Below are 20,059 nucleotides of genomic sequence, written 5' to 3'. Positions count from 1 at the left end.
GAAGGGCTCAAAGAAATACCAGAGCTTATTAAAAAAGAATGTGTATGGAAACTCCCACTGTCATGTGTGGTAAAGTCATATTAAGCTTTAAGAGCCACCTCCAATCACCCAAGGTAACTTTTTGGATTCATTCTGCCAGCAGTGGGCTGTAGTTTTCACAAGATATCAAGAGAAGCATCCAGAAAGGTCCTCTGCCTGCATAAAGACAAGCCAGGTGCTGGAAGGTGCAGACAACAGCTGTCCATTGCCTAAGGCTACAGTTTCATTGCAGCCTAAGCCTGCTGAGCTACCAACTACTCCTAGAGCATCATCTTTCAGCCCGGCACCTGTTCCCTGGACAAATCACATGGTGTTTCAGCATGCTGAAGAAACAGAAGAGCATTTAGTTCATTTATCAAATTAGTTTATGCCAAATGAAAGGGTGAAATGGCTCAGCAAAGGATCCAAGAAGCAGCTGGCAGAAGAAAAAGGGATGGAAGTAACGCAGCCAGGAGTTAGTGATGTACATTGCTATAACTCCATAGGCTGCAATTCAACTCCCCCTAAAATTTTACTGCTGCCAGAAATGAAGAACATTTGAAGCTATTCCAGTAACAGAGGGCCCCAAAATAGTCTTAAGTGGGACAAAACACAATTACCAGAAAAAAATTAGAATATCATAAGCTGATATGACTATTTTTCCCCCTTTCCAATCTAAAGCTAAACATTTATTCCCCTGATGAAAGATGAGATTCTTCCCCATAAGTCTGGAAAAAGAACTTCAATTCTACAATCCTGATTCATTTCTTCTTATTATTTATTACACTGGCTTGTCATATCTTACATTAATTGCAGCAATTTCTTATCTCAAACTCAGCAAAGAGTAGTTGGAGTCTGTTCTGTCCTGTTTCCCACATATTGAAACAGTGAGGATTCAGTCAAATACTGGTTATCTCGATTTCATTTCAGCAGCAGCATGAGTCATGTGCAATAGCAGCTAAAACATATTGCAGTAAATGCACCCTGAGCCAGCACTCTGCTCCAAAAGATTTTAGTAGGTGACCTATGATAGTTACTGACTAGATGTCAGGGCTGGAAAAAAACGCATTCCAATATGCCTGTATTTCAGGTCTTTTGGAGACTCTGAGGATTTGCTCATCTGTTCTAGAAATCCCACAGAATTTGTGATTCTTGAGATATTCCAACAAGATGCTTGCATATTTGAAGAGATGGTAGCTTTAAACAGAACATCCTTCTTTAGGAAGTCTTACATTTTTTATCCTTTAGGTATCAGAAGATATCTTTGTCAATGTTCTGGGTAAGTGAAAATGCAAACAAGGCAGACCATTCTTAAAGTAAGCAGGGGAAAACTGGGACATAAGAGCAGCACCGTACCCACAGAAAATCTCTAGAATGCAAGTAAGACAACAACACCCTTAAAGCTAAACTGTACTCCAGGCTTTCTTCTCTTACCTCTGTGTGCCGTTATCCTGCACTGGGAACACGCCCCTTGCTCCCCAGTTTTCCTGGCAGAAATGCAATGTTAGCAAACTCCAGATTTCCAAGTGTGAAAGAAGATTCACAGTTTACTGCTTCTAGTACTTTGCTCAGTGTTGATCTGTTTTCTCTCCTGTACAGTCTCATACTATTACCAGAACTTGTTTTGCCACAGCTCTCTCTCCATTGCTTTTCCAGACGTGGAGACTGACACTTTCCATATATTGTTAGGCACAGCATATCCTCAAAACTGGTATGGGGGACAAACTCCATTACATGAGAAATTCAGCCTTTGATGAACATGTAATTACGGCCCAGACACAAGCCTAAGATTACTTCGCCTCTTCTTATACAAGTGATGAAGTCCGTTCTCCCAAAACATCCTTCATTTCCATTACTAAATGTTTTGTCAATTACTAGATTTCAGCAAACAATACCCCAAAGTTAAGAAACAACACACCAACTTATGTCCAAGGCTTCAAAACAGCCAAGGGAACTCCAAGAGGAACAAATGGTTTATTTCTTAAGTAACAAACACAAAAATTCACAAAACTGCCACTAATTCATGCCATACCATTTACCTGAAACAAAAGGAAGTACAGAACAGACACAGCTAAGTCAGATCTGCTTTAACCACCATTTGGTTAAGACTGTCTAAGAACCCCTCCAAATAAAGCCTAGCAAGTTCTGTAGATGACATTTTGAAGGGCAGTTGAAGACAGTTCGTTGAGTTTCTTTTGGCTGCAAACAATCCCTCAGACACCACCGTATAATTAAAGCTATGAATTTATCATCTTTTCATATTTGAACACAAAAATAAAACAAAAGTAGACTTTTCCCCTGGTAATTCACTACATTGCCAAGAAATCCTCTGTGTTTTGCACTTGTTAGTGGAAGAGAAAAAATGGAAAAGGGATCTAGAAATAAATCCTGTCAGTCTTACGCCTCTAGAAGTCAACTAATAACCAACACTTTGACTACCCTCATTCTCTTATGCACTTCACACATTTTTATTGTCAGAACAAAGCTTTATGCCACTCAATCTTGTGACTGAAAGATGCTTTGCCATTTTCATGCTATCACAGTATCCTGAACTGCAGGCTAAGGGTGTCCACTGCTTACCTCATTACTTATCCCAGCCATGATGCACAAAAGGCACGTTCCAATGTCTTAGATTTACATTTCCTTTTACATGAAGAAACAGTATAAACAATCCAAGTCATAAGAATTTCAGAAACAGTGAAATATAAGGTTTATTTTGCAATCACTGTATGTAAGAAGTACTGTCCAAAAGACTGAAATCAATCAGCCGAAGTCAGCTCTTGCCACAGTCTCCTGCAAAACAGTGCAGGATTATTTGTTTCTAGGATTAAAACTGTTAATAAGCCACCTTCAAAGACAACACAGCACAGCTTCCTTTTAACATATTTACTATTGAAACACTCTAGCCAATAACGTGCCTAATGTTTCTGAAAGATAGGTTTTTTTCCAAGTACATCAGAACTTGAAAAAGTAAGGTCAAGGAACAAGAAAGATTTCCTAATAAATTCAGAACTTGGAAGAAATCCAGGTATTCCACACTAAGTGGTTTTGTTTCCCTGTAACACAGAATGAAGATGTCTCCAAATAAACACAGTCACTCAAAGTAGCTGTAGCTGCAATTCATCAAAAGCTGTCCTTGTCAAACTGGTATCAAGTAGACCTTCAGAAACCAAATGTCAGTCTCAGCTTTGCCCCCAACAGCTATGAACAGTGCAAGTTATTCCTTTAATAAGAATTAACCCTCTGTGGGATTAATGCGCATACAAAAAGCTTTAACATATATATCCCAACAATCCCATTATGCAAGAGATTAAAACAGACTAGTCTGGCAATAAAATGCTTATCACCCGACTTGTCCCACTGGCAGTAACACTGGCAGTGCATGGACAAACTCAGATCTGGCTGTTTTGCCCTCAGAATGCAAGATCCAGTATCAGAATACAGGTTTGCACCACAGAATCACAGAATAAGCTGATTTGGTAGGGACCCACAAGGACCACCAAGTCCAGCTCCCAGTAAAAACTACCAGCTGCCATAAGAGCCAACAGCTGTGCTGCTGATGCCACTGGACAGGAAGAAGTCACTCCTGGAGTCAGACAGCAACACTGCAGATCCTGCCAACAGAACCTGACCTGCACCAATAAAGCTTTAATTATCACTTGACTGTGTATTTCAAATATATATTACTAATAAAAGCTTTAGCTACCACTTGACTGTATATTTCAAACAGCCATCAGCTAGCCTTAGCTGCTTTCATAAACTAATCCCCTGAAAAAAATAGTGGTTTCTGAAAACAAACTACTCTTAGTAATCCATACCTCGTGAACACTTAGTGTTGAAGTGTTTTTATCGATCACTCTTCTTGTCTTAAAATAGCAGAAGTTTAACAGCTCCCATGAACGCAAGAAACATTCCCCCTCTCTTTCTAATGGAAATAATGGAAGTAAAAAAATAAAAAAGCTAGAAGGAATGCAGAAAACAACCTCATTTTGGGACTCCCAAGCCAATCAGATTATAGACTGAAACAGCATGTTATTAAAGGCATATGAACAACTGGAAAGAAGAAAAAAGACAACCTTTCTGTATTCACCTACTGTCCTCAAAATTGTAAAAGCATGTTCCCTTGAGTTACTCATCTCTCCCACAGATCACTGTCAAGAGTGTCTCCATTATTTTAAGTGCAGCCTCTTCACCTGTGCTCTAACAGTTTCTCACAGTACATTCCACAGCACTTAAGAAAACGAGCACAGCTCTGTGTGCACTGCAGCAATGATGAGCAGGAATACTTAAATTTTTCAACCACAGCCTGGAGAGGGCAGGAAGTACAGCAAGAATTCAGAAACTTGTATGAGCCTGTAAACTTGAGAAAAACGTCATTCAAGAACTGGTCCTAAAACACTTCTTATTTAATCAAGGAGAAGCAATTAGTATGGAAGGCTGAGCCTGCCTTGGCAGGTGAGGAGATACACCTTGCTAATTGGGAACACCTGGATACTGAGTGACCCTTTATTTAAACGCATTGTGAACAGACACACTAACAAAGACTACAAGTTAACCCCAACACATTAGCGTACAATTTTCTCCATTTCTGTGCTCTGACACTTAGAGTAACATTGTAATGTGATATAAGCAAAACCACGGCTCACAGTCAGTGCTTGCATTCAGCAGTCCAGCAGCACCAGGGAAATCAGCACCTCTCCTTAGGTCTCGGGGCAGTCCTGGCCATCAGACACAGGAAGACTGAGCCTGGCCAGGGAAGACACCCTGCAAGAGCAGCAGGTGGAAGACAGTCAGAATCTCTCTCCTCGTGGTCGCTTTATTACGAAGTACCAGAAATTATTATAGTCACCTTCTAACAGTCAGGTACACACAGGAGCTGGACCCAACCCTCAGGTACTAAAGAAGCATCACTAAGAAACATGATTCTCTTCTCCCTTTTCTGAGCCATAGAAGGTGCACCAATTACCTTACCAAGACAGTGTGGTCAGATCATACAATCTCCCAGTTTTCTGTTTTGAAAACTGCTGGGATCCTATACAAAAGCTAATTTAGGATTTTAAAGGCTAATTCAAACACTCTGTTTTAGGCACCATTTCTAAGCGAAACTTCTCAGCTTCTATTTCAAGACATGCCAGATTTCTAAGGACAGCACAGGAAAAAAAAATTGTCACTTTCCCTCAATCTCCCAAACTCTGAAGTTACAGTATTTGCCAACAAGTGATATAGTTCTAGAAATACTGAATATCTCTTCTAACAGGCATATGATACCTGCCTGTAGATGATATATGCCTAGGTGTGAGAAAAACCAAGAGAAGATAAAACAGCCAGCACTTCACTATCTTCAAACAGGTTGTGCCCCTACACATATGGCCAGGATCAAAAAAACAAACAAACAAACCCGATAAAAAAAAAATATTCGTTTTCTTCAGCTGTTTATATCTATGTTCTTAAGAAATTAAGAATGATCACTTCAGAATAACATACATGTGCTATAAAAGTGGTCTCTCAAGGGGGTCACACGCAAGGCAATTCACTGAAGGGTGGAAAAACCATTTTTTGTAGCTTTAAGAAAAAACGTTTTAAAATACTATTTCGTTTTTGTCTTATGCTTTCTCAATTTCTATGTCTGAGTATGTTTTATAACGTACATATCGGTACATTAGTACCTGTATATAACTGGTAAATCAATAAATTTACATATATGAGAGGTGCATCATAAAAAGTGTGCTTTATTGATAGGAATGGGCAGCCAAAAAAGCTGGAGACCACTCCCCTAGAGAGCAGAAGCTCTTTTATTTATAAATTTGCCCTGCCCTTCCTCCTTTCCACTCTAGCGCTGGTTTTCCAGAGGATTGGAATGAATGGCGCCTCACAAGGCACGTGGCCCCGGTGTTTTCAACCCCAGGGTCGGGGCTTTTTTTCTGCCACCTGGAAAAAAGAGACTTTAGTTCCCCAGGAACAGGCAACTGAATGTGGAAACGTGGACAGAGGTATCAGAAAACCACGCTATGGAAAATCACCTGCTTGACAAGGGAACATTAAGTGCACGTAAAGAAAGAACAAATAAATAGAACTAAGACGCCACGAAACATAATCGTTTTGGGGGAACCGTGGAAAGATATGTAATGGAGAACACCGAAAGCCAAGCACTTAGACCCTCACCCGGTTCTTCCCCCTCACCCCCCGTGAGCTCCGGCGGCTCCCCCAGCCCCCCTCACGGGTGGGCCACAGCACCCACAGCCGCCCGCCGACTCCTTGCCCGCCGCGGCCGAGGAGGGGCGGAGGGCCCGCGGCCATCCCTACTGACCTGCCGGCGGCGGCTCCCGCGCAGGGCCGGGGTCGCCAGGGGTAGCCGCGTCCCCTCAGCCCGCGCAGCCGCCGCGCCTCCCGCACGCGCACAGCCACCTTAGAGCCCCGCCTGCTCGAATCCCTCCGCTCCCGCCTCAGCGCGGCCCTCTCGCCTACCCCAGAGAAGCCCCTCGGGAGAAGGCCCAGCCGAGCCGGGAGCACTCGCGACTCAGCGTCTGCTGTCCCGCTCCCCTCAGCGGCCCAGCGCGGGCTAGAGCTCAAACCACTCACCGGGACTACTTCACCACCGCAGGTAGAAGCACACACTCTCTCAACACGCGCGCGCTTCCTGACGACGCGTTTTTAAAGGCCCGCGCGCAGGGCACACCGGGAGTTGTAGTTTTCTCACGGCGGCTGCCCTGGCCCCCTGAGGGCTTCGCACCGCCCCGCGGTGGAGCCACGCCCCCTCGCCACCCACAGCCAATGGGCGGTGAGGGGCGGGGCTTCGCGGCGCGGTGCGCGCGCGGGGGGCGGTGTCCGGAGTTGGTTGTTGCGCGCGGGCGCGGCGGTCGCAGCCCCGTCCCGGGAGCCGCGTCCTCGCCGGGGCCCGGCGGGAGCGGGAGCCGGACCTGGAGCCCTCACGGGGCCTCCTGGGTGCCGCCGCGGGAGGCGCAGCGGGGCTGGGGAGCCCCTGCTAGGTGAGGTGCGATATGGGGGTGACGGCCCCTCGCGCCGTGAGGGGAGGCCGGGGGGCGGCGGCGATGGTCAGCTTTCCTCAGCGGGGCCGCGGGCGGGGGCCCCGGAGTGGCGTGGGGGGGCGGCGGGGGAGCAGCCGTCGCCTGCTCGTCCCTCCCTCCCTTGGGGTCCCCCCGGCTCCACTCGCCCCGCCGCGGTCCCGGTCGCAGCGGCGCCCGCAGAGCCCGTCTGGCGCCGGCAGCCGCGCCGGGGCCCCCACGGGGCCGTGCGGCGCCCTCGCCCCCGGTCGCGGCGCTGGGCCCCAGGGTGTTCGCCGGCAGCCCCGGGCGCTTCCCGAGCCCGCACCGCGGCTGGGAGCGTGCGGCGCCATCCCGCGCCCTGCTGGGGAGCGCCTGCCGCCGCCGCGTTGACACCTTCGAGGAATTTCCCGGGATAAAGCCGCTGTGGGTGCCAGGTGGATGCTGTTCCTGCCGGGGCTCTGTCCCTGCTCTGTTATTATTACGAATTACTGACTTGAAAGGCTTTACGTGTTAGCGTGTACGTGTGTTGCTGCATTCCATCCTCCTCTCGGTCCTTCCTTTTCTCTCGAAGGTTATTTTGGACTTGTAGGTGGGTTGGTCTGTTTGCTAGTTTTTATTGCGGCCAGTTTAGGCTGGGCTGGGAAGGCTGGGATTTGCGCTGGGACAGCAAGTGGAACAATGTGAATACTTTGCAGTGGTCGGTTACTTGTGGAGCAGCTGATACCTGATGCAGAACGGCCAGGCTGCTCCGAGGTGAGCACAGGGGCGAGGGGGAGCATTGCCTGGTGGATCTCTGACCTCGAATTTAATAGGGGTTCCTTTTCAGAGAACATAATTTCTGTTTACTTTAGGTTTTTGCCATTTACTTTTGTAGAGCTTGGTTTTCCTTCTTCTTTAATTGCTTCATAAGTGCCTCCAAAGTTTTTCCCCTTACTTGCTGTAGCTTAAAGGCTGTCTAATGTCTGCTAAAACACTTTATTCTCGGATATTTACAGAAAAAATAATATACGGAGATATATGGGCAGGAAGGAAAGAACACGTAGTTGTTTTAGGAACCAAGACTTTATGGAATTGCAATAATTAGGTTCTATAGCTAGAAAGTTTACTTTAACTTATTTAAAATTGCTAGCTGAACAGCTACCTTTGTGACAAACTAGATTTACTTCCTACTGTGTGAATTTTGTTTGACTTACAACCTCATCTAGACAGTCTGAATCAAGGTGTGTAGCAAGAGCAGCAAATACTTCTGGAGATTTGATTTGGTCGTTTGGACTAGCTAGAGCTCTTAATCTAGTTTCACACTGGCTTAAAAGGTTGTGTCTGTAAAGTAGCTAAGATGTTTTATCCAGACGAAGCATCTTCCTGGCAGTTACTGCTCAGTGTGTTTTCAGGAAAACCTCATTTTGTTCTCTAAAATACAGAACTATGCAAGAAGGCATTACCAGTTTTTCCATGAGTAACTTTCCATGATTAATCTTATGTATTCATTTCTTGATGGCTTTACCTTATTGCTAGGATATCCCATGTAGATAACTTAATTCACAGACTTCCTAAATTACCTTTTTGGTCAGATCTGTTTGGCTCAACTACACCTTCCTCACCTGAACAGCAGTGGCAGGTGGGGTGTGATTCCTGAGCCTGGGCAGGAGGCACCAGCTGCAGAGCAAGGAGCCAGCAGACTTGGCTGCCTGGCCTGGCTGCAGGTAGGCACTTTCACCCAGCTGCAGTTCATAATGGATGCAATGTTTGCATTTCCTTCGACTTTTGAACATACATATAAAGAAACGTACAGTGAGTTTGAAGGAACAGCATTTCCTATGTATCTGCAAGTTTTATGGTTGTTTTAGTGAAAGAGAGATCAAAGAGGCAAAATACCATTTCAACTTCTTGGGTAATTCGTGTTTCTGACTTTTCAGCTCTTTAGGAAATCTATTTCCAGGCATGTTTACCAAAATATGTATTCTTTTCTGTTTACTTTTCAAGTAAAGGAATTGGTTGGAATCAGCCATGTAATGGAAAAAAAAAGGGGGGATGCTATTTGGCTAAATGACTCTTAAATGTTGATTTCCCCCCCCCCCCCCCCCCCCCAAACAGGATAGTAAACTATTAGGATAACTATTGTAAGCTATTGATTAGGGTCCACAGACATTGACAATTACTGTTAACCTTCTGTATCATGCTAGAAAAAACGTGTGTGAAAAGCTTACTCTAAGTTAACAAGTTGTAACATGTTTTTTTCTACCTTGTTTTGAATTTACACTCCTGTGTGTCTCCTTTCCTTTTCCCTTTTCCTGTTTAGTCTTTGCTCTTAGGCTCCCTTTTCCCTCCAGCTGCTCCTCATCCCAGTTTAGAATCACACTCTCCCATCCCTTCTAGTTGCCCATGTTTTCTTTGCCCTTTTCTCTGAAGGGATCTGCAGCTTTTCTCCTTGTCACTGCTTCTCTTGTTCTGATTGCTTTCTGATGAGATTGGATTTCAGGCGGTGTTAATAGTCCTTTCTCTTTCTTTTTTTGTATGTAAGGCTGTTGGACCCTCTCTTGCCCAGCTCCTGAAAAGAGAGCCCCCAAAGTCCACCCTGGGATTGCTAGGTACGGCTCCGAGATGAGGTCTGTCTCCTGCCAGCTTCCACACTGTTCCCACTTCCTGTGCTGCTGCAGCTCCCGAGGAATCCTGCCGAGCTGCTCCCTCCCGTGTAGTCGGTGTGTCGGAGCTGACATTCGGGTACGGGCAGGGTATTGAAATGCAAATGCCTCGGCTATGACGAGGAGATAGTGCTGCGCTGGTGAAAAGCACTGAGAAGGTTGTGGAATATCTGTGATGTGAAGGGAGATTGTAAAGAAAGTACCTGAGAGGGAAACTGAAAATGTAATTTATAATCTTATCTTTCTGCTATTAACACCTCCAGATGTTTTTAACCTACTTTGAGTACAAAAATAATAATCTGTAGAACATGTTTTGGTTTAGTAGTTGAAGCAAAGTTCAGAGAGAGAATGTCAAGTTATTTGCAGCCATATGTAGCATTTCCTTGCTGTTAGTGGCAGCCAAAAATTGCCAGTGAGGGAAGTTCCACTCTCTATGTATGTAAAGTAACATGGATTTTGGAGAAGGACATGTGCAGCCCCAGACCCACAGTAAAAGGCTTTGGATTCTCCATGCTGTGATACCTGGAGGGATGGATGGAGTGTCGTGCCATGTTCTGAGCGTGTTACTTGTGACAGGCTGGTGCAGGGACCTTGTCTGCAGAGCCTTTCTTGGCATTACCAGTCTTCCCACCTTCCTGTGCTCCCACACACAACCGCTGTGTAAGGACTGAGAGTTGCACTGGGGTTTACATTGGCCTAAGGCTGAAATGCTTCCATTGTTTCACGTGGATCAGCACAATAATGCAGAATTTCCATTACCATACAGTTTTAAATCTAGAGTGGAAAAATACAGGCTGCAAACTGGAATAAGAGTTGCTAGTTGACTTTCACTGTTTTAAAGCAGGGTAAAGTGAAGCAGTGTACGCTGAGGAGAATGTGACAGCTTTAGAATTTCTTCGACATCAGTGACAAGGATAAATGACTTGTTTTTACTTGGTAACAATTCTAACTAGTTGTCCAATATTTGAGCTGCAATTTCCATAAATTGTGGTTTAGTGCTGTGGGCTCTGTGTTTTCCAAATCATAAGCAGAAATTATCAACCATGTAAGAAATTTTCAGTCTTCCTTTTTCCTGATATAGATAAGTAGCTGAGTGACTCAAGCAATTTCTTTCCCCATGTCTCTCTAAGTGGACTGAGTTGATTTGAGATTGCCTGATAGTGCAAAATGTGGATAGAGGAAAACTACACAGTGAGTGTAACTCTGAGATCACCTTCTTTAAACTGAATTTATTTTGGGACCCCATCAGCTATTACAAAAGTTACCATGTGAACTCAGCAAGTTACAAAATGGTTTTACCACAAATGTTTTGGGGTTTGTCTGTTCAGATGACAACAAGAACAACAGAATTTTCAAACCCCTGGGAGCCTCATTCATCATTTATCTCCTTTTAGTAATCACATATTGCTGTGCAGGATAAGGACAAAATCAGTTTTAAATCACACCACTTGGAGAAGTGTTTTGTAATCAGTCTGTAATGGATTTCCTTTTTAAAATCTTTGATTCTGGGGAAATGGGGGAAAAAAGTATTTTCTCCATATAAAGTACAAAAAATATAAATAATATCTGGGAAAGGCATTTTTCCATTTGTAGACTTTATCCCACATTTTCCTTAAGAGTAATATTTCAATTTAAAAAGCCTCATATGTGCTTAAACATAAATGCTGAAAAATGCTCAACTGTCTTAATGCAGTCACTGTTGACTGCAGGAGACATTTTTAGCAAAGTTTTTGAAATCACAGTAAACAAATGGATAAAAATCATGCCAGGCTAAACATTGTAGGCTCCTAGCAATACTTGTTTTAGTAACATCTTGTCTGAGATGCCAGTTCAGTGTGGCGCTAAAAAGTAAGATCACTGACTTGATAAAGTTAGTGCTATTTCAGAAAATACTGCTACTAGCACAGAGTTTGCCAAATGCAACGTTATTGGTGTTCAAGCAGATTTGGGTTATTGTATTGTTGGATAGAGGTTCTGTAGGAAGCTGTTTAGTGTTCACAGTTTGACCTTCCATGTTTTTGTAAAACTGATCTCAATACTAAAATGTTCCCTCTTGGATGCATGCCTGTATTTATACAGGCCTCCCTACAAAGCTCACCAGAGGAGGAAGACAGTCTATAATACAGGAGATGTAAATTCTGCATGTATATATTTATATCCAGTCTTCCAGCTCTGAGGGTCTTACTGTCAGAAAAGCCTTCAAACACATTTAAAAGACATTTAAATCTTATGCTATAAACATGAACAAATATAGACATCCTTCCACACTTCATGTATATTCCCTCTTAGTGTAAGTCTCTGTACATATCACAGATGCTCTTATTGTTGTCTCAGCTGCCAAATTTCCTCTCAGTGAGTATCATTGTTCTGGTTTTATACTTGTTGGTGTCCTTTCTGGGGGCTTTTGTGATGCAGCAAGAAGAAGGAAGAACAGTTTTAAAAGTATGTAATCTTCCCCAAATTGGCCGGGAAATTCAGAAGCATGTGTGGCTGAAGGTAATAGAGACACTTAAAATTTCAGTGGCTCTAGAGCTGAAGCTGTCCTTGGGTAACTGTTTTAGCGCCTTTTTTTTTTTTTCCGCCCCTCAGTTCTGCCTTTCTCTCTACCTTGTTTTAGCCCCAAATAGTCTTCTGCAGAGTGCCCTCTTAGCCTGTTTGGAATCCTGTTAAAATCACTGATTCCTTCTTTAAAGGCTCAGAGTTGCATCAATATTGCTTTAATAAACTTTGAAGTTTAATGCAAATATATACAAGCTCAGAGAGAATAAATATTAGTCCAGGAGTTTTCCACGGGGGAGTAAGTCATGTTGTGTAATTGTTTTTCCATTTCCTTTAAACTTTGCTAATTGTCCTTCTGGGCCTTCCTCATCTAGATTGGGTAGTTTTCCTTAAAAACAGGTTGCACAATATTCCCCAGTCTCAGACTTTTAAGTCTGTAACTATATGGTTAAGGAGTGTGACTCCTGCCATTTGGAATGATCTTTGGAGGCGATAGTTTATTTAATGACTTTTGTTCTGTAAACTGTAGACATTTTCAGTTTTTAGAAGCAGGGAGACAGCTCCTAGTAAAGATGTAGAGAGTGAGGGGCGCATAAAAGCTGCCAACGTGATCAGTTACACATGCTGTGATTGTGCAACAGCTTGTGGTATGTTGTAGTCAGTGGAAGAATTCAATGAACTTGGTGTTAAACATACATCCAACTCATAAATGCTTACTATTTTAGGACTTTATATATGTAGAATTGTATTTTCATACTGTGATTTTTTTTTTTTAATTTGGAATATCATATTATTAGCAAGGAAGTCTCAAACCTGCTCTGCTGCTAATGAAGCTGTCAATAACATACCTTTCAATTTTAACAACAAAAATTTGAAAGTGTTATTGCAGACCTTGAAGTGAGACAGATTCAGATTTAAAGCACAGTATTTTTGGCTAGAGAAGATTGTTTGGGAAGCGCAAAAAACGAAGGCGTGTTAGGGCAAAGCTTGCTGAGGCTCCTGTGCCTCTGAATTTTGCCTGGTAAGTATTTCTTGTACAGCAAAGGCAGCACCCCTGTGAGAGAAAATGTCAGTACAAGCAGAGCTGAGAGCTTCCCCTGTATTTCATTTACCCTGTGAGCTGTGTCAGTTCCAGCTGCCATATCCTAATTGGCATCTTGCTCCATGAACCTGTTGGCAGGCAGGGTGCTGGGTCATGGTTCCTTACAAGTTAACCCACTTACCTTCTCAGAGCAGCAGCAAATCTCTTCCAAAGGTGGTTCTTTTAGTCAAGTTGTTCAGTAACTGGTGCATCAGGAGGAGTGTTGCACTCTGGTACATAAAGTACCTGTTTTTAGCAAGTGATAGAGAGACACTGTTAGTAACAGTTGCCATGAAAAACCTCCTGCAACAGCATTAAGGTGAGATTGCAGAGTGGTTTAGATGGAGATTCCTCAACCTCACTGGAGCTTTAGTCATGGTGAGTTCTCCCGTGTTCTGCATAATTCTCCATTGTTCTGCTTGTTGGAGTGTGGGAAGTGTTTGATTGTTTGTTGCTTTCAAAGAGAGAAGCTCAATCAGGTTCCATTCTGATGGGCATTGCCATCAGCATCAGAAGGGGATTCAGTAACTACATTCTTTACACACACAATTGCAAATCATACTGGATTGCATAATGTTGTAAACAGCAAGAAGTGGTGCATAAAAAAGGTGCCCAGTTCTCACCCCTCATCTTTCTTTTTTCCACAAGACTGTAACTTTTCTCTATAGTATGCAACAGTGATAACATTGCAGGATTTTTTTCTACTCTGTCCTTTGCAGATTGACTTCATTGCTTATGGTTGTACATTATCTTTGTTTATCAGTGTAAATCAACAGTGTTGTTCCTGAACAGTGGAGATAGCAACAGACAGACCTTCTGTAGCCAAATTTGCAGAGCGAGAAACAGTGTTGTATAGAAACATGTTGGAAAAGATAACCGGCACAGGTTATCAGGGAGTTCTGCTCAGTCCCCCCAGAGGGGATGATGGAAATGCTGTGGAATAATGGCATTTTCTAAAATACTCCTACACAACTGCCCTCACAGCTGGAAGGTTCATGCATAATAATAATTCTCAGGGGAAATAACAGTAAACAGGTGATATACCAAAGCAACAGCATTTAAATAAGTGGGAATTAGATTTAATACATCAAATGTTACATAATTGGGTTTTTTCCCCCCAGAGTTCAGTTTCTGCAGTTCTTTGCATATTAAATATTGGAGTGTCTACATAGTAAGCTAACTTGAGGTGCTTTCATTGAAAAGTTTTTAAACACCCAAATGGAATGAAATCTGTAGAACACAGGAGGAAATATGAATCCATATAATGAATATTGTTGTCTTCAGCAGCAATCGCTGTTTACTGAGGGGGTTATAAGCTCAGTCAATAGTCACTAAATTGTATTGCATGGATAACACATTGAATATTTTTTTGTGTTCTGCTGACTAAAAGAGTTGGTGTACTTTTTCAATTAAGTAATCACAATAGAAGTTTGAAAATATATTGAAAAAATAAGCAGCCAGTACCCAGTTCATAGTTGCAGTGATTGTGCTTAGATGCAAATACCTGCATTGTGGATAAAAATTACTGAAAAAGTGAAATAATTGAAAATCAGTCTCAGTTTCTAAACAAAGGTAAGCTCTGCTTTTCCAAAAACGATAGCATTGTCATTACTGTAGACACTGTAGAGGAGCACAGCTGTCTCTCTACAGCAGATGGATGTGGCGTCTTGAGTTTCTCTTGCTGATAATGAGCAAGATGCTTGTCCATTCAAGTGTTTCAAACTACATGGAAACAGTTATAATTTAAAAACTTTGTTTCCTTCCTACTGTGAATGTGAGGCAATAGCAGGGTTTTTTTTGTAATTTTGATTTGGCTTTCACATACCAGTTTACAAATGTCTCTAAGGTATTTTAAAATTCATATATTTCAGCTACTTTTAGTTTAATTCACTTTGCCACACAGGTCAAGGTTTCTTTTCCATCACTATTTTTCCATGACTTCTTGGAGTAATTGTTCTGCAGGCAAGGTAAATGTGTATCAGACATAAAAATGTTCATTGGATGATGCAAAGTAAAATATCTGCCCCAGCTGCATAATCTGCTACAAAGTTCTGAAAATGACAGCCAGAGGACAGCTCAAAGCCTGGGCAGCTCCTGGATCCTTCCTGAGACCAGTGGGAAGGGATTTGTTGTCTCAGAGGTGCACTTGCAGTCATCAGTCTGCACTTGTAAGTTTTTCTTGAACATTCTTGCTGTTTTCTTGGTAGTGGGTGTATGATGGAGGTTAGAAAGGAGAGCTGTCACACCACAAAAAAGACACTCTATTCATTAATTTGAGAGATGAACTAGACTCAGTTGGTATTCTGAGATCTTAAAAAATAGGAGAATGGAAAATTGTATCTTCCTGAAGTGCCTTCCTCAGGCTGATAAGGAATGCACTCTGTAAACCATGTGAACTCATCACTTCCATGTCCTTGGGTGCGTGTGACAGTGCCATTTAAGAACAGAATATGCAGAGAACAAAAGGGATGTCAATCTTGAAGTTAATTGTGCTGCACCTGAAAAATCAGAAATCTGGCCTTTAGATAAGGAAAAAATACTGAAATAGAAGTCTGCCTTCTTTATTTTTACCATGAGAGAGGAAAGTGAAGGCATCTCGTGATGAAGGTAATGGTCTTTCTGAATGCTGCTTTGCTAATTGGTGTCACCCTAATGTGTCTGCACTGTTTCACAGCATGTGCCGGGACCTGGGATAAACATTGTCTTTTGGAAAAGCTGTACACAATGTGTAAAGAGAGGGAACATTGTCTCTTCTGCCTCTCTAAGATGTGTTGGAATAAATACGTTGTTTTGAAAGGGTTTTTTCATATTTTTCAGATGAGCAACTCTCTTGAGCTTTGTGCTTTTTATTACATAACATTTAATTTTTTTAAGTTCTGAGCATGACCTCAAGTTTTTATTTTGCATTCACAAAGTATTTGCTGCTTGTAGCCATGTAAAAGCATTTCCCTATATTCTAGCTCTGTAACACCTCTAGTCCCCCACAGTTTGTTTGGGAGGCTTAACTGCAGTGTTTTGAGTAGCAAATATTTTCTTTAGTACTTATAGAATTCCTTCTGTATAAAATTATGACTTTCTGAAGAAATACTGGCACAAACTGTGGAAGCTGTTAGGTTTTGGAACTTGTGTTCAAATTACTCATTTTCTCTGCTTTATTTCTTCTTTCACCTCATAATTAGAGGCTGGTGGACAAAGCAAACTTGGGGCTGAAGGGCCTGCTTTGGAATCTGACAAAAAGGGAGTCACTTAGAAAAAAAGAGTATGTCTTTTGGGTGGAGAAAAAAAAGTGCTTGAATTGAAGAAACAGTTCTAGGTGCTGTGGTTTATTTTGTTGTTTGGCTTTGCAGACAAGTCAGTTCTGGCATTCCCATGCACCAACTTCCACTGTTACATATCTTATGTGTATAAATGAGTTTATAGTTCCATAGAAAACAGTTACTGACTGATCAATTTTAGTATTTGTGGAAGTTAAGCTATAAAATTTCTGTCAACAGTTCAAAAGGACTCTTTGTAAATATCTTTGGCCATGAAGATTTGGACAAATGTGATCACTCTACACTATGTTGCTCTGAAATCTACAGCTTAAAAATTATTTCTATCTCAAAATCAACTTTTTAGTGTTATTGGGGAAAAATGTTGTATAAACTTTCATTCAAAGAGGAGGCATTTTCTGTTGTCATCCTGAGAATAGTGTGTGTCTTTGCTCAGATTTATCTGGACGTGTATATGTATATCTTACAGATATATTTGTTTGAAGCAGCTATTAATGTTGAATCTTCTGCTATATTCATGTTTTGGGAAGAGTCCATTTTTATCTTCAGAGTAGTACACTAGAAGGTAGTGGTGATTTAGAAACATTTCACTGTCTGGGGAGTGTGACTGCAGTGCTCATCTTTCCAGAAATTTGCTGGGGCTTTGGTTTGCTAAAGTATTTTTTCCTTTAAAGTGCTGGTTGAGGAGACTTTTAACGAGCATCCCAGCTGTCTGTGTATTGGAAGCAGGGAGGCAGCAGAGTGAAATGGCTTTTTAAGTCAACTCCTATCAAAATGCAGAACTCCATAAGTTACTGATTTTACAAATAAGAGAAGTAAAAGCTTGGCTTGCCTGAAGTCAATTATTCTAGTGTTTAAAAGAGGACCCAGAACACTCTCATGGTCTTACTCACTTTGCTAACCCAGCCTTTTGAAAACAGCCATGGTAAATATTTATTTAGTTGCCATAATACAGTATGGGAATGTCTTCTAACCTCAGCAGTTAGGCTGCTGCTTCTAAGAACTTCAAGTCTTTAGTTTGAATGTTAAAGATTTATGGCTTTACATCACAAATTGTATTTCCAAAGGCTTATCCTGGCACTGCTGTGTTTTGTTTTTGTAACTCTGTTGTATTGTCATCTTTCTTGAACAACTTGCTGTCAAAGCACATGCCAGGTCATGTGTTACAGTCAGTTCAGAGCAAGCGTACATTTTGCCAGTTAAATATTTCTCTCTGTGAGCTCTAAGAGCTGTCTTGCATATCAGAAGCTTGCAGCCCAACCTGTTGATGAGTATTTGCTTTTCTTATGGCCGAATACTTAACATGTAATTTGGGAGTCATCTTTGGAATTAATTTCTGTATTGTTCAGCAATGGGAAAAAACTTGGAAACTGGGATGATGCTTTGTTTGTTGCTCAGTTTTCAGATTATTTAATCCAGGTGCTCTTCTTCCATCTAAAAATTGAAATTTTGGATTAAAACAGATTTTTGCTATTTTTAGAGCATGGAAGATCCTGCCTTTAAACTCCCAAGTCAGAGACTGAATAAATACTTGTAAGTAAAGAAGCCTCATTTTTACAATTTTCTTCGTTGACCTCAGGATCACATTTTCCATCATTTATGACAAGAGATAAAGCAGTCTGCTTGCAAAACAGTAAAATGCATTCAAGTCTTTTGGTATTGTCAGACCATGACAAAAGCTTAATAAGAGGAGAATGATTAGCAAAATGACATGCACTCACAATTTTTTTAACTCTTGTGTAAAATATACTGAAATCTAAAATGGGGCACAGTGTTCTCAACAAAATGGTGACAAAAGCTTTGACAATGCAAACATTCTCACTTGTGGAGCTGAATCAATTGGAAAGAGCAGCCAAACGGGCAAAGTGGAAATACTGTTGTCTGAAACATTTAGTAGCAATGATCTGCATTAAAATAATTTGGTACAATTAATTGGTGCTTTTTGTCATTTCTTTTGCACAGTGGTTTTCATGTGTACCACAGTCTTATCGTGAAGCGAGAAAATGAGGCTCTTTCTGAGCTGGCTAATGCGTTATTGCAGAGATTTGTTTCTTAATCTTCACTGGAGATTTTGAAGTACTGGCTGGTTTTTAGCAGGCTGATTTAGTTCTTGTTTGATTTGAGAATATACAAAATAGGACTGCTGTAATCAAAGCTTGGTGGTAGCTTTTGGCAAGTCCTGAGTTATTTGTGCAGTAGCATTGTACTGAGGACACGATGCATTTTAGGGAGGGGAAATCAGAACAATGTGCTGATTTGCTTGTGTGGGCTAATATGACTCATTTAGAATGAACTCCTTTAGAAGTTTTTTTTTTAGGAAAAACTGACAGGCTAACCTCAGGTTTCAAATCAGTTTTAAACTGTCTAGCAGGGTGGAAGTCTCCCTTCGACCTGCAAGGCCCCAGTAATTCTCCATGGTTGGGGGTCAGCAGTTTACAAACACTGCCTGGACCAATGATCTGTGAAATCAATCTTTGAGTCTTCCTGCTGCTGCCTTTGAACAGTTTCATTGATGGCAAAGTAGAAATGACTCAGGCTTTGGAATGTGATTATAAAAATTCTAAAGCTTAAAACATACAGAAGACAAAATGTTGATGCTTGGAAAGTTTCTTTACCCTTGGAATGAGAGAGTTTTGGTCCTGACATTTTCTGGAGGTATGTCACAAGATCCTGAACAGGATTACTTTGGTAATGTGGTGCTATTGCATAAATATATTGAAGACATTTTGCCCACCTTTCAAATTGAAACTACTGTATGAATGAGTCAGCTGGCTGGCTGCTTGCATGTTAAAGCTAACATTTTGTGGGTTCAGAGATGCTTAATTGCTTTTATGCTGTGAATGAATAAGATGGATTAATTTATATACAGCACTTCCTAGTTAGAGAGAAGTCAGTAGTTTTAAAGCCCAATGAAGCAGTGGTTATAGGTGCCACACGATCTGCTGCTCTTGCTGAAGACAGTTCTTTAAAGCTGAACTGTCATGGTTCCCTCATATCGAGCTTAGTACCTCCATTAATAAAACATGCTTTCTGTTGTTGCTTCAAGCATCTGTGACAACTGGCTTATTGTTCCCACCCAGTGCCAAGTGGTGTTTCATATTAAGTAAGTTTTTTTCCAAAGCAATTGTTTTGAGTGGAGTTTGTTGCATACTGACTCCAGCTAGCATGCTTCAGTCTGGCAGTGGATTCAGATATCCCTGTGAAGGGTTCACATCTTTGATTCATCTCTCATCTTATGCACTTGTATTTTCTTTGTTTTCTTTCAGCACAGCATATCTATAAAATACTGTGTGTTCTGGCTTGTAGGATTCACCTCGATGTAGGTGAAAACAAAAGTGTTATGAAAATCATAGTTCTGTCTGTGTGTGCTGAAAAATTGCTGGAACCTGTGGCAGAATTGGGTGTTGGCTTTTGCCAGTGCCAGAGGAACTGATGCTTCCAGGTCTGGGGAGGCACAGAGGGTGCCTCCATCGAACTCAAGCTGTGTGTAAGAATAAGAGCAGCTGTTGGAAGTGTCCCAGCGCTCTGGGCCGTGGCCATACA

The 20,059-nt window shown here is 41.9% G+C and overlaps 2 protein-coding genes across 10 annotated transcripts in view; one reads left to right on the top strand and one right to left on the bottom strand.

The window, feature by feature from the left end:
• HMG20A (high mobility group 20A) overlaps nucleotides 1-6,698 on the bottom strand; it is a 38,600-nt gene extending 31,902 nt beyond the window's left edge. The window contains exons 1-2 of one of the 4 annotated variants that reach the window (XM_039557571.1): nucleotides 6,598-6,698; nucleotides 4,665-4,782 (exon numbers count right to left, since the gene is read on the bottom strand). The gene's annotated coding sequence lies outside the window, so the exon portion shown is untranslated. Of the gene's footprint in view, nucleotides 1-4,664; nucleotides 4,783-6,325; nucleotides 6,430-6,597 lie in introns of those variants that run through there. The other 3 variants (XM_039557570.1, XM_039557573.1, XM_039557572.1) reach the window with 3 other exon arrangements.
• Nucleotides 6,699-6,847: 149 nt separating this feature from the next.
• PEAK1 (pseudopodium enriched atypical kinase 1) overlaps nucleotides 6,848-20,059 on the top strand; it is a 110,096-nt gene continuing 96,884 nt past the window's right edge. For 3 of the 6 annotated variants that reach the window (XM_039557941.1, XM_039557936.1, XM_039557940.1), the window contains exons 1-2: nucleotides 6,848-7,004; nucleotides 9,544-9,743. The gene's annotated coding sequence lies outside the window, so the exon portion shown is untranslated. Of the gene's footprint in view, nucleotides 7,010-9,543; nucleotides 9,744-20,059 lie in introns of all 6 variants that reach the window. The other 3 variants (XM_039557938.1, XM_039557937.1, XM_039557939.1) reach the window with 3 other exon arrangements.

This window comes from Corvus cornix, chromosome 10 (assembly GCF_000738735.6).
Source record: "Corvus cornix cornix isolate S_Up_H32 chromosome 10, ASM73873v5, whole genome shotgun sequence".
NCBI lineage: Eukaryota > Metazoa > Chordata > Aves > Passeriformes > Corvidae > Corvus > Corvus cornix.
Note: the sequence above shows the minus strand (reverse complement) of the source record. Positions and strands in the feature narration are given on the sequence as shown.